Genomic DNA, 11,610 nt, shown 5'->3' on the forward strand with positions numbered 1-11,610 from the left:
CAGTGGGTAGGAAGAATCCATCCGGGATTATAAGATCATCTAGTTCAAACCGGAATTGCTACAGCAGCAGAGGACTAGAGAGACAAAGTGACATTCCAGCTACTCAGAAATTAGTGCTGGAGCCAGAGAGGAGCCAACTCAATGCTCCCAGTTGCCAGCTGAGGTCTGAGAGGAGAGGACCTGAGAGATTCCAGCAGATACTAGTCTCTCCTTGATTATGCTCTTCCCTGTGTAAATTAAAAATAAAATCCTAATCCCCTCCAACCATCTGAATGACCCTTTCTCTCAGCAAAAAGCATTCTAAAGTTAACCTCAAGAACTATCGTAGTTCAGGCCATAATGGGAAGTGAGAGTTGAGCATGTCTCATCATATTTTCTTCCCTGTGGAATTCAGGGACAACTGACCAGAATTAACATTAAAACTGAGATTTTAGGCTGGGCATGGTGGCTCATGCCCATAATCCCAACCCTTTGGGAGATGGAGGTAGGAAGATCACTTGAACCCAGGAGTTTGAGACCAGCGCAGGCAACATGGTGAAACTCCAACTCTATAAAAATACAAACACTGGCAGGCACGGTGGCTCAAGCCTATAATCCCAGCACTTTGGGAGGCCGAGGCGGGTGGATCACGAGGTCAAGAGATCGAGACCATCCTGGTCAACATGGTGAAACCCTGTCTCTACTAAAAATACAAAAAATTAGCTGGGCATGGTGGCGCGCGCCTGTAGTCCCAGCTACTCGGGAGGCTGAGGCAGGAGAATTGCTTGAACCCAGGAGGCGGAGGTTGTGGTGAACCGAGATCGCGCCATTGCACTCCAGCCTGGGTAAGAAGAGTGAAACTCCATCTAAAAAAAAAAGAAAGAAAGAAAATACAAACATTATCCAGGCATAACAGTGTGCACTATATTCTCAGCTACCTGGGAGTCTGAGGTGGGAGGATCTCTTAATCACAGGAGGTTGAGGCTGCAGTGAGCCATAATCATGCCACTGCACTACAGCCTGGGTGACAGAGCAAAACCCTGTTCTGGGAAAAAAAAAAAAGCCAGAGATCTTAAGACTTTCTTGCAATACATTCAAGAACGTAGTAATAAAACACCAAATTCAGCCAGGCATGGTGGCTCATGCCTGTACTCCTAGCACTTTGGGAGGCCAAGGTGGGCAGATCACCTGAGGTCAGGGGTTCAAGACCGGCCTGGCCAACATGGCAAAACTCAACTCTAATAAAAATACAAAAATTGGCCGGTGCAGTGGCTCAATCCTGTAATCCCAGCATTTTGGGAGGCCAATGCAGGCGGATCACCTGAGGTCAGGAGTTTGAGACCAGCCTGGCCAAAATGCCAAAACCTTGTCTCTACTAAAAATACAAAATTAGCCAGGCATGGTAATGCATGCCTGTAGTCCCAGCTACTCAGGAGGCAGAGGCAGGAGAATTGTCTGAACCCGGGAGGCGGAGGTTGCCGTGAGCCAAGATTGTGCTTTTGCATTCTAGCCTGGGGGACAAGAGTGAAACTCCGTCTTTAAAAAAATACAAGGGACAGGACAAGGTGGCTCACACCTGTAATCCCAGCACTTTGGGAGGCCGAGACAGGTGGATCAAGAGGTCAGGAGTTCAAGACCAGCCTGGTCAAGATGGTGAAACCCTGTCTCTACTAAAACTACAAAAATTCGCCAGGCGCTGTGGCAGGTGCCTGTAATCCCAGCTACTCAGGAGGCTGAGGCAGGAACATCGCTTGAACCTCCGTGGCGGAGGTGGCAGTGAGCCGAGATCGCGCCACTGCACTCCAGCCTGGACAACAGAGTGAGACTCTGTCATAACAACAACAGAAAAATAAAAAATTAGCCAGGCGTGGTGGCGCATGCCTGTAATCCCAGCTACTTGGGAGGCTAAGGCTTGAACCCAGGAGGCAGAGGTCACAGTGAGCCAGGATCGCCTGGCCAACATGGCAAAACCCCAGCAAAGCCCTGTCTCTACTAATAATACGAAAATTAGGTGGGCAAGATGGCACATGCCTGTAAACCCAGCTACTCAGGAGGCTGAGAATCAAGAATCACTTGAACCCGGGAGAGAGAGGTTGCAGTGAACTGAGATGCCGCACTCCAGCTTGAGTGACAAAGCGAGACTCTGTCTCAAAAATAAATACATACATGTCAGGCCTCCATGCGCAAGCCTGCACCCAGAAAGTCTGAAGACATAACTGCCTTGGCTGATCGCCCCCCACCCCCTGCCTGCGTTTGCCATTATCCCTGATAGACCAGTGGAGCTTCCCCCGGTTAAGATGGCTCACTCCACCTGGCCATCTTAACTGTTATTATGATAATGTGAATACTCCTCACCCCACCCTGCCATATTAACTGCTCTTACACCTTACTCTACCGGCCATTGTACCTGAACTTATGGTAATGTATACTCCTCGCCCCTACCCCCACCAGTGTAACTGATCTTACTCTGTAACTTTCCACTGCCCACCCGAAACCTACAAAACCAACTCCTATCCCACCACCCGTCAATAATGTCCTTTTCGGCCTCAGCCCACCTGTACCCAGGTGAATAAACAGCCATGTTGCTCACACAAAGCCTGTTTGGGAGAGTCTCTTCATTCAAAGTGCATGTTTTTAACAATACATACATACTAAAAAAGAAAGAAAGATGAAGGAAGGAAGGAAGGAAGGAAGGAAGGAAAAGAAAGACATGGTATTGTAGCAGGAGTGGCCGTGGAAAATGGATCTCTTGGACACTGAATACAGGAGGAAGGAGTTTATTCAGCCGGGAGCACGGTGGCATAGTTGCCTAACAGCCAAGCTCTCATAACAAAGGAAGGTTCCTTCTTTATATAGGCTTATACTTTAGATGTTACATGTGGAAGAATCTTAGGTTTATAGCTTAACATATGAAAAGGATCTCGGTTTACAGTTTCAGGAATTACATATGAAATGGGCTTCGGTTTAAAGTCTTAGGAATGAAAAGGGGAAGTTGATCTGAGATGCCTGGGTCTCCCTCTTCAGTAGAGTTACAAAAAAAGGATACCACAGCCCAGGGTCATCCCAGTGTTCAGAAGGTGAGCTGAAAAGTGAGGGTAGTGGAGGATACTGGGAAGGAGTGGACATTGAGGGAGAAGGAAGACTAGGAGAGAGTGATTAAGAAAGCAGAATATGGCCGGGCGCGGTGGCTCAAGCCTGTAATCCCAGCACTTTGGGAGGCCGAGGCGGGTGGATCATGAGGTCAAGAGATCGAGACCATCCTGGTCAACATGGTGAAACCCCGTCTCTACTAAAAATACAAAAAATTAGCTGGGCACGGTGGCGTGTGCCTGTAATCCCAGCTACTCGGGAGGCTGAGGCAGGAGAATTGCCTGAACCCAGGAGGCGGAGGTTGCGGTGAGCCGAGATTGTGCCATTGCACTCCAGCCTGGGTAACAAGAGTGAAACTCCGTCTCAAAAAAAAAAAAAAAAGAAGAAGAAGAAAAAAAAAGAAAGCAGAATATAATGTATTGCCAGAAAGAGGAAGTGGCTGGCTGTGTCAGATGCCAGCAACAGGTCAAAGAAGATGAGGAAAGAGAAGTGCCCTTGGACTCAGACACAGACAGGTCACTGGGCACCTCATTAGGAGGAGTGGTTTGCGGAGAGGATGTGAGAAAAGTGGACAATGACTGGAGACAAGGATTTCAGGAAGTTTCGCCAGGAGGGAGAGTAGAGAAACAAGAGTAGAGAGCCGGAGGGGCATGGGGCATCTGAAGAGTGCTTTTAAGATGGAGATACACTAGCCTGGCCAACACGGTGAAACCTCGTTTCACTGGGCGTGGTGCTGGGTGCCTGTAATCCCACCTACTCCAGAGGCTGAGGCAGAATTGCTTGAACCTGGGAGGCAGAGGTTGCAGTGAGCTGAGATCGCACCACTGCATTCCAGCCTGGGCAACAGAGCAAGACTCCATCTCAGAAAATAAAATAAGATAGAGACACGGCTGGGCATGGTGGCTCAAGCCATTAATTTCAGCATTTTGGGAGGCTGAGGAGGGTTGATCACTTGAGATTAGGAGTTTGAGATCAGCCTTGTCAACAGGGTGAATGAAACCCCATCTCTACTAAAAATACAAAAAGTTAGCCAGGCATGGTGGGAAACGCCTGTAATCCCAGGTACTTGGGAAGCTGAGGCAGAAGAATTGCTTGAACCCTGGAGGCGGAGGTTGCAGTGAGCCTAGATACTGCCATTGCACTCCAGCCTGGGCAACAAGAGCAAAACTTCATCTCAAAAAAAAAAAAAAAAAAAAAAAAGGCCGAGGCTGGTGGATCACGTGGTCAAGAGATCGAGACCATCCTGGTCAACGAGGTGAAACCCCGTCTCTACTAAAAATACAAAAATTAACTGGGCATGGTGGTGTGCACCTGTAGTTCCCGTTACTCGGGAGGCTGAGGCAGGAGAATTGCTTGAACCCAGGAGGCGGAGGTTGCAGTGAGCCAAGATCGCGCCACTGCACTCCAGCCTGGGTAACAAGAGCAAAACTCCATCTCAATAAATAAATAAAAAGATGGAGACACTAAAGCACACACAAGATATGGGTTGGTGATTGCTGGGAATTGGAACAGAGATATTGATGACTCAGAAGAAAGAGAGCAGGCTTGAAGGGGCCAAGAGCTTAAGGCGGTGAGAGGTAGCATATTAATTACTCCTGCGTAAAACACTACTGCAAGCCAGCCAGTGACTTGCCCCTGTAATCCCAGCACTTTGGGAGACCAAGGTGGGAGCACCGCTTGAGCCCAGGAGTTTGAGATCACCCTAGGCAACATGGCAAAATCCTCTCTCTACAAAAAATACAAAAATTAGCGAGGCATGACAGCATGCACGTGTAGTCACAGCTACTCTGGAGGCTGAGGCAGGCAGATCACTTGAGCTGCAGATCGCTGGAGGCTACAGTGAGCCATGATTGTACCACTGTGCTGCAGCCTGGAAGACAGAAGGAAATCCTGTTTTTCTTTTTTTTTTTTTTTTGTTCGTTTTTTTTTTTTTGAGAAGGAGTCTCACTCTTGTTACCCAGGCTGGAGTCCAATGGCACGATCTCAGCTCACCGCAACCTCTGCCTCCTGGGTTCAGGCAATTCTGCCTAAGCCTCCTGAGTAGCTGGAATTACAGGCACGCACCACCATGCCCAGCTAATTTTTTGTATTTTTAGTAGAGACGGGGTTTCACCATGTTGACCAGGATGGTCTCGATCTCTTGACCTCGTGATCCACCCGCCTCGGCCTCCCAAAGTGCTGGGATTACAGGCATGAGCCACTGTGCCCAGCCCTGGAAATCCCATTAACAAAAAAAAAAAAAAAAAAAGAAAGAAAAGAAAAAGAGATAAGAAAAACTCAAACCAACCATCCCATTACCCACAAAATTAGTGGTTTAAAACAATGCATGGCCCGGCGCGGTGGCTCATGCCTGTAATCTCAGCACTTTGGGAGGCTGAGATAGGTGGATTGCTTGAGCTCATGAGTTCAAGACTAGCCTGGGCAACATAGTGAAACCCCATCTCTACAAAAAATACAAAAATTAGCCAGGCGTGGTCGTATACGCCTGCGGTCCCAGCTACCCAGAGGTCAAGGTGGGAGGATGGCTCAAGCCCAGGAGGCAGAGCTTGCAGTGAGCTGTGATTGAGATCAAACCACCGTACTCCACGTTGGCTGATAGAGCCAGACCTTACCTCAAAAAGAAAGAAAAAAAAAAGCATGTTTTTTGGTGAAACCCCATTTCTACTAAAAAAAAAAAAAAAAGATAATACAAAAATTAACTGGGTGCAGTGGTAGGCGCCTGTAATTCCAGCTACTCGGGAGCCTGAAGCAGGAGAATCGCTTGAACTCGGGAGGCGGAGGTTGCAGTGAGCCGAGATTGTGCCACTGCACTTCGGCCTGGGAGACAGAGCAAGACTCCGTCTCAAAAAAAAAAAAAAAGGCGGCCGGGCATGGTGGCTCACGCCTGTAATCTTAGCACTTTGGGAGGCTGAGGCAGGTGAATCACCAGGTCAGGAGTTCTAGACCAGCCTGGCCAACATGGTGAAACCCCGTCTTAAAAAAAAAAAAAAAAAAAAAAGCCATGTTTCTTACATCCATTTCAGTGGGTCAGGAGCTGGCACCGCTTACCTGGGTCCTCTGCAGGGCAGCACTCCGAGCTGGCTAGGGCTGCCGTCTCCTCTGAGACTCAGCTGGGAAAAGAACTCAAATAGCATTCAGCCTCTGTGGCTACCAGACTGTGGTCCTCAGCCACTTGCAAGCAAGGCTGCCTCAGTTCCTTGACACATGCATGGCCACTTGCTTCCTCAAAGCCAGGAAGGGAAACACAGGTCACCACAATCTTACATAACATAATCACATCCATGTCATCACGTAGATCAATCACCTCTGCTCTATCCTGTTGGTTAGATGCAAGTCACAGTCCCACTCACACTTAAGGAGAGGGGATTAAACCAGGGTGTAAATATCAGGAGGTGGGGATCACGGGGGCCATCTTAGTGCCTGTCTGCCGCAGGCATTCCCCAGAAGAGTACCTAACACACACAAATATTAACAGCAGCAATAATAATGGCTAACGTTTTATGTGCACTCACTACCTGTGAGGCACTCGGAGTCCTTGGCTTGTGCATTATCAGCTCATATAACCCCACACAGCCCTCTGAGATAGTTGTGATGCGTGTGAGGAAACAAAAGCAAAAGGAGATTTAGTCATTTGCCCAGAAATTGGTAAATGCTGGATGCAGAGTTTGAATCCAGGTTTTTTTTTTTTTTTAGACAGGGTCTCATTCTGTCACCCTTGCTGGAGTGCAGTGGTACCATCTCAGCTCACTGTAGCCTCTGCCTCCCAGGTTCAAGTGATTTGCCTGCCTCAGCCTCCTGAGTAGCTGGGATTACAGGCATATGCTACCACACCGGGCTATGTTTTCTATATTTAGTAGAGACAGGATTTTCCAATGTTGGCTAGTCAGGTCTTGAACTCCTGACTTCAAGTGATCCTCCCACGCCAGCCTCCCAAAGTGCTGGGATTATAGGTGTGAGCCACCGCACCTGGCTAATTTAGATAATAAATCCAGTTCTTTGTTTTGTTGTTGTTGTTGTTTTGAGACAGAGTTTCGCTCTTGTTACCCAGGCTGGAGTGCAATGGCGCGATCTCAGCTTACTGCAACCTCCGCCTCCTGGGTTCAAGCAATTCTCCTGCCTCAGCTTCCTGGACTACAGGTGCATGCCACCATGCCCAGCTAATTTTTGTATTTTTAGTAGAGACGGGGTTTCACCTCGTTGACCAGGATGGTCTCGATCTCTTGACCTCGTGACCCACCCACCTTGGCCTCTCAAAGTGCTGGGATTATAGGTGTGAGTCACCACGCCCGGCCTGTTGTTGTTTTTTAAGATACAGTCTCACTCTGTCGCCCATGCTGAAGTGCAGTGGTGTGATCTTGGCTCACTGCAATCTCCACCTCCCAGGTTCACGCAATTCTCCTGCCTCGGCTTCCTGAGTAGCTTGGATTACAGGCATGCACCAACACGTCCAGCTAATTTTTGTAGTTTTTAGTAGAAACGGGGTTTCACCATGTTGGCCAGGCTGGTTTCAAACTCCTGACCTCGTGATCTGCCTGCCTCAGCCTCACAAAATACTGGGATTACAGGCATGAGCCACTGTTGGGGTCCGGCACGTCTGCCGGGGGGCTACCGACCTGCAGGAGTCCCCGAGATCGCCAACGTAGATGTCTCGTTCAACCTGAGGGAGAGAGTGCGCGGAAGTGAAAGAAAAGAGAAAAGCGGAGTCTGGAGGGCTTGCTTAGGCTATGTCCAAGCAGCAATTTTATTTTTGCAATATGTTCCATTATATACTTTTCTGAAGTTAATGTTGTTTATGCCAGATCAACATACTTAAGTTACAGTAAGCAAGTTACGCCCACTAAATTAAGCCCAGTAAGTAGTTACACCCAGTAAATTACGGTAAGTAAATTACGGTTACACCCAGTAAGTTATGGGTAAGTTACTAAGTGTAAATACTTAAGTTAATATTTTACAATGAAGGTAACAAGGGTCCAAAATGAACACAATCCAGCAATAAACCATAAGGAGCCAAAAGTGGACACAATGCCTCCTAGGTTGTCATATCCATAAACTAATGTCTGTTAATTATTAAGAATAACATAGTCCCTCTCTCAGTTCCTGCTTTCCCTCAGCTCGACTTCCCCCAACTGGGGATCTGTGTCCGGGCTCAAGCTCACCGTATGGTGAGGCCCATTTCCTAGGGGCCTCACACGGGAGCAATCCCCACAGATCCCTTAAGCCACCATGTCCTTAGAACATAAATCCAGTTCTAAGACCCATAAAGACTCTTCTTCTCAAAGTAGCCTCTACAGACCCCTGCATGCATGGAAGCAGGCCATTGAAAGCCAGAGGACAGACAGCCCTGTTCCTCCAAGCACCCTAATGAACTGAATAAATTAGTCACCCAGTCACCACCCAGTAGTAGACAATGCATAGTCTGCGCATCTGCTTCAGTAGGGCTACATCAAGAGCTTAGAATATGCTAGGGAAGCTTAGGAACTGAAAAGTCTGCAGCAGACTGGTTGTGGTGGCTCACACCATAATCCCAGCACTTTGGGAGGCCAAGGAGTGAGGGATCACCTGAGGTCAGGAGTTCGAGATCAGCCTGATCAACATAGTGAAACCCCTTCTCTATTAAAAATACAAAACTTTGGCCAGGCGTGGTGGCTCACGCCTGTAATCACAGCACTTTGGGAGGCCAAGGTAGGTAGATCACCTGAGGTCAGGAGTTCGAGACCAGCCTGACCAATGTGGTGAAACCCCATCTCTTAAGAAAAAAAATACAAAATTTAGCCGGGCGTGGTGGCAAGAGCGAATCTCTGCCTCAAAAAAAAAAAAAAAAAGAAAGCGGTCTCACTTCACAATGATGAGCTCAGGTGTCTTTGACCATGATCCCGGTCAAGTCTTCACACACGAAAATGCAGATTTTTCTTTTCTTTCTTTCTTTCTTTCTTTTTTTTTGAAACAGAGTCTCACTCTGTCACCTGGCTGGAATGCAGTGGCGTGATCTCGGCTCACTGCAACCTCTACCTCCCGGTTCAAGTGATTCTCCTGCCTCAGTCTCCCGAGTAGCTGGGACTACAGGTATATGCCACCACACTCAGCTAATTTTTGCATTTTTAGTAGAGATGGGGCTTCACCATGTTGGCCAGGGTGGTCTCGATCTCTTGACCTTGTGATCGTTGCCTTCCTCAGCCTCCAAAAGCACTGGGATTACAGGCGTGACTCACCACACCCGGCCTTTTTCTTTTTCTTTTTTTTTTGAGATGGAGTCTTGTTCTCTCTCCCAGGCTGGAGCGCGGTGTCACAATTTTGGCTTGTTGTAACCTCCATCTCTCGAGTTCAAGTGATCTTCCTGCCTCAGACTCCCTAGTATCTAGGATTACAGGTACACATCACCACACCTGACTCATTTTCGTATTCTTAGTAGAGACGACGTTTCACTATGTTGGCCAAGCTGGTCTCGAACTCCTGACCTCAAATGATCCACCCGCCTCAGCTTCCCAAAGTGCTGGGATTATGCCACCGCGCCCAGCCTACGTCTTTCTTTTGAGGTCACTCCTTCCTCCCACCTCTAAGCGTTCCAGAATCCACAATGATTTTTTTCCGAAAGCGCGGAAGAGTGAGGGGGGCTGGTTTCTGAGGGTGCTGGCAGAGCAACTTGAGACCAGGGGTTCACTGCGGTCATGACTCCTTATCGACACACAGTGGCACTGTTGAGGTTCGGTCCTGTGCATTCCCGAGCGTCAGGAGCCCTGGAAGAAGTTGCAGGGTTCTCACCTCCTACGCAGCCACTGCACTCCAAAGTGCAACCACCGAGTCTAGGAGGCAGGGCCAGAGAGGAATTTGGCATCACTGGATGAAAATCAGCCTTAATTTACATCCCCTACGTGCCGCTAAAAGTTAAAATGGAGAGATCTGGGTCCTTCGCTTCACGCCACCTACACAGCATCTACGCCTGGATGTCAAAATTAACCTGGGTATTGTTTTCATCCCCACTCGTCCTCAGGAATCTTCCATCCCAGCATATGGCATCACGATTCCCCCAGCTCTGCAATCCAGAGAACTGGAAGTGTCATTGATTCTTTCCTTGCCTTTATCCTGCACGTGTAGCACATCTCCAAGTGCCCTGGAGTCCATCCCTCACCGAAATATCTCCCCAATCCGTCCATTTCTCCCCATTCCTGTGGCTGCTGTTCATGGCCAAATCGCCACAATTGCTTGCCTGAATCCACTCCTGCCTCCAATAAGCTCCTCTGCACATAGCTGGAGGGACCTCCAGCATAAGTAGGGACCTTTAACATAAACAGGCCGGGCACAGTGGCTCATGCCTGTAATCCCAGCACTTTGGGAGGTTGAGGCGAGTGGATCACCTGAGGTCAGGAGTTCAAGACCAGCCTGGCAAACATAGTGAAACCCCATCTCTACTAAAAATACAAAAATTAGGCCGGGCGCAGTGGCTCACGCCTATAATCCCAGCACTTTGGGAGGCCGAGGCGGGTGGATCACGAGGTCAACAGATCGAGATCATCCTGGTCAACAAGGTGAAACCCCGTCTCTACTAAAAATACAAAAATTAGCCGGGTGTGGTGGCACATGCCTGTAATCCCAGCTGCTTGGGAGGCTGAGGCCCAAGAATCACTTGAACCCGGGAAGTGGAGGTTGCAATGAGCCGAGACTGCACCATTGCAATCCAGCCTGGCTGACAGAGTGAAACTGTCTCTGAAACAAACAGGAATAGGATTTTAAAAAAGAAATCTCAGTTTGTCCAAGAAAACCCAGTGTCCTGTGGCAGGTACTAATTGCAGGCCATGTCACTGGCATTCGAAGGTGATGTGGGATGGGTGGAGGTGGCACAGGGACACTCCCAGGGCAGGAGATACAGACTCATGGGTGATGTAGTCAGAGGCCCCCATGTGCTAGGAGTTAGCACAGAGCATGCCTCCACTAGCCCAGGTTCTGGCCCAGAGCCTTGGGGGCTGAATTTCCTTGTACATTCAAGAATGTCTCAATTCAGCCTCCTCACCACTTCCTGGGACCCCTCCAGCCATGCTCCTCCCTGCCCCACTTCCTAGGCTGATGCCAAACTCCACCCAGCAGGTTTCCTTCCCTAGGGCCAAACCTTGGTCCTCAGCAGGTGTCTTGCTATAGGCAGCTCTCCGAAGAACACCTGAACGACCCTAACCTTTGGCTTGAGCTCACTAGCTTTGTCACCAGAGCCTAATTTCTGGTGGCCTCTGTGACTCTGAGAGATTAAGCAATGTCTTAGGTCTATAGCAAGTCTACCCCAAAGGCCTATGTCTTTCCCCTGCCCCATGCCATCTCCCCTTGAGCCAGGGAGGCTCTTGGCCTTTGGGGCCTCATCTCCTCATCTACAAAACAGAGGCTAACATTAGTCCCTCTGTAGCTTGCTGTGAAGAATAAAGGAGTTAATGGCTGAAAAACCCTCAGCCCAGGGCCTGGCATAGAGAAAACCCTTTGAAATATTAGTGGACGTGGTTATGATTATTACCATTTGGAGATGGAGTCTCAACAATGACATTGATAACAACAATGGCTGGG

Source organism: Callithrix jacchus, chromosome 10, assembly GCF_049354715.1.
Source record: "Callithrix jacchus isolate 240 chromosome 10, calJac240_pri, whole genome shotgun sequence".
Lineage (NCBI taxonomy): Eukaryota > Metazoa > Chordata > Mammalia > Primates > Cebidae > Callithrix > Callithrix jacchus.